Here is a 3156-nt window from a genome sequence, read left to right as displayed (position 1 = left end):
GTGCCAAGTATCCCTGTGGTCTCAGCTTTCTTATTTGATGAATGGACATAATCACATTGACCTTCTATTTGTTTAACTTAATTTAAGTAATGTTAAAGAATTCAGCATTAGGGCAATATCAGCTTTAAGTAAATATTTGTCATGAGCATTATTGTTTTAATTCTTATTTTCCTTATCTATGAAATTTTGGGGTTTTGCATTATTTGTCAACATAATTCCATAGTAAAATTCTCAGAATTCTCCACAGAAACGGAACCAACAAGTGTGCATTGCTTAACAATGGGACTACATTCAGAGAAACACCTCATTTGGTGATTTTGTCGTTGTGCAAACATTGTAGAGCATTCTTATACATATCTAGGTCTAGGTTGGGCAATCAAGAGACAAGGTAAGAGCTGAACATGGTGATGCACAGGCAGCAGAGGCAGGAGGATTGAAACCTTGAAGCCAGCATGGGTTACAGAGCAAGTTCAAGACCTGCCTGGTCTATACAGTGGGACTCTGTCTCAACAAAATCAAACAACAAATAAACTATAAAAGAGGCAAGGTATAAACATGGTATGTGTGAGGTTGCTATTGATGTAAGAATGTTGTTTAATAATAAATTTTTATAAGTGGGAGTATATTCTAAAATAGTGATTAAAAAGTATAATATAGTAAATATATAACCAGTAGGATGGTGTTTTGTTACTATTATTCATTGTTATGTACTGTGTATTATTGTATTGCTATACTTTCACAGTAGGTTTTCACACTAGCATCACCACATATACACGAGTAGTGTGTTGCATTGCAATGGCTATGATGTCATTAGGTGACAAGTGTTTTCAGCTCCACTATGATCTCATGGGACCAGCATCACATATGCAGCCTATCACTGACAGAAACACTATTATGAGAGAGGAGAGAGACGGAGAGAGAGATAGAAGGGAGGGGAAGGAGGGAGGAGAGAGGAGGGAGGAAGATGTGTCCATGAGGCCCTCTCCCCAAGATATCCTATGCATACTAATAGTCTATTCTCAACTCAAATCAGTTGAACTGACTGAAGTCTCATTATTCACACTTTTCTCTATCTTACTTAGAATACAGCAGTGAATACCACTTGTTCTGCTTTCAAAAAGCCTAGGGGAAGAGACAGGCAACCGCATGAACACCTTTAAAAATATAATATTTAGGAGCTCTAATAGAAAAGAAATGTAATGCTAGGGGAACAGGAAGGATGGAATGATTCACTGCAGTTATAGGGGAAGGAATTAGAAAAGGGGTTAGCTGGGTGAGGAAGCCAATATTAATAACAAAGACAGAATAGCCAATGACAGTTATTTGACAGGGCAAGGCATGCTGACAGAATATTAAGAAGGTCAGAAAGGTTAAGCAATGGGTCGTTTTTACCTGGAGACAGAATGGATCTGAGTTTGGAGTCAGCTGGTGAAAGGCAGTGGATTTCCTTCTCAGTCATTGGACTTACCTTGTAGGTTACACACAGCCAATACTTTGACACCCCCATTGCCATGTCATTGCACTCTCCTTGCACTTCTGGATTCTTTTGATTTTTTTAACATTCTTTTTTTTTTTAAATTATTGTGCTGGGGATACACTGTGACATTTACAAAAATTCTTACAATATATCATACTGGAATTAGTCCCCTCTATCATTTTCCTTTATCCTCCTTCCCCCGCCCCACCCCGCCATTCTTGGAATAGTTTCAGCAAGTCTCATTTTTCCATTTACGTACATGTGTACACAATATTTGCACCAAAGACATTTTTGTTTGTTTAATACAGTTATAAGGGAGTTTCCTTGTGACATTTCCATGTATATATGTATTACAACCCAAATTAGTTCATCTCCTCTATTTTTCTTCTTTCTGCCTTAGTCCTCTTCTTATGGTGATTTTAATGGGTTTAAAAATTCTGTACTCATTCTTATATAGGAAGCACATCAACCATATTCACTTTCTTAGCTTTTACCCATCCTCTCTCATTTGTGCCCTCCCCTTATCATGACCTGCTTTTATAATATTGCCTGTATTTGTATTAGGTTTATATTTCCACATATGAGAGAAAACATGTGGTCTTTGGCTTTCTGAACTTGGTTAACTTCACTCAAGATGATATTCTGCAGTTCTATACATTTTTTTTTAATTTTAAGGCACCTGTGATTCTTCTTCAGAGGACTTCCTGAAACCTACTGAGACCACATCCAGACAGCTAGATATGCCTGGATGTAACATTCCCACACCCAGCTGCAGGTCGTCCTCAACCAGTGACAAATGGATGCAACAGTGTGAATGCCCAGTCAGTCCCTTCTTTGCCTATGTGTGGTTTTACTTTTATCTTATTAAATTTAATATTTGAATTTGTCATTTACTTACATGTTTTACTACACTTGATCTTAGCCAAAAGGCCGAGAAGCGATACTTACATGTTTTAATATTCAGAAAGTTCAAAAAGACAGAGATTGAAAGTCTCCCTCTCACTCCTATTTCTAACTCAGTTTTCCTCTCTGAAGGCAATCAAACTTTCGAGTTTGTTGTAGTTTTCCAGTTTATTTCTATGCACATGCATGGAAGCACTTAATTTTATTACTCTCCCTCTTTTTACGCAGCTATGATCAGATCAGCTAATGCTGCACACATTTATTTTCTTTAAATTAAAAAAAATTTCTATTTGATGGGTTTATTGAGATACAATTTACCCTATCAGTATACAAGTCAATAGACATTAGCATATTCACAAACATGTGCAAGTCTTACCACTATCTAGTTTCAGAAAATTTTCATCACTCCAAAAAGATACCCCATGAGCATTTATAGTCACTGTCATTCCTTTTCTACCCCAGCCCTAGATAACCATCAGTCTTCCTTCTATTTCTGTAAGATTTGCATTTTTAGAACATTTCATATTCATAGACTCATATAACATATGGCCCTTTATGCCTGGCCTTTTTTTGTCTTCAAGGTTCCTCTCTGTAGTAGAATATATTGTTATTTTTGTGGTTAAGTAATGTTTCATTGTGTAAATATAACAAATTTTCTTTATCATTTTTATCTTTATCTTTATCTTTCTCAGGTGATGGACATTTGAGTTATTTTCACACTTTTGTCCATTATGAACTTGTACACAAATACTCATGTGTAAGTTCTTGTGTGGACA

At 36.2% G+C, this 3156-nt stretch overlaps 1 pseudogene; it reads right to left on the bottom strand.

Annotated features, from left to right (window-relative positions):
- Positions 1-2319: 2319 nt before the first annotated feature.
- On the bottom strand, positions 2320-2419 carry LOC141423533 (U2 spliceosomal RNA; annotated as a pseudogene).
- Positions 2420-3156: the final 737 nt, after the last annotated feature.

This window comes from Castor canadensis, chromosome 5, assembly GCF_047511655.1.
Source record: "Castor canadensis chromosome 5, mCasCan1.hap1v2, whole genome shotgun sequence".
NCBI classification, from domain to species: domain Eukaryota; kingdom Metazoa; phylum Chordata; class Mammalia; order Rodentia; family Castoridae; genus Castor; species Castor canadensis.
The sequence above is the reverse complement of the archived record's forward strand: the minus strand, read 5'-3'. Positions and strand labels throughout refer to the sequence as shown.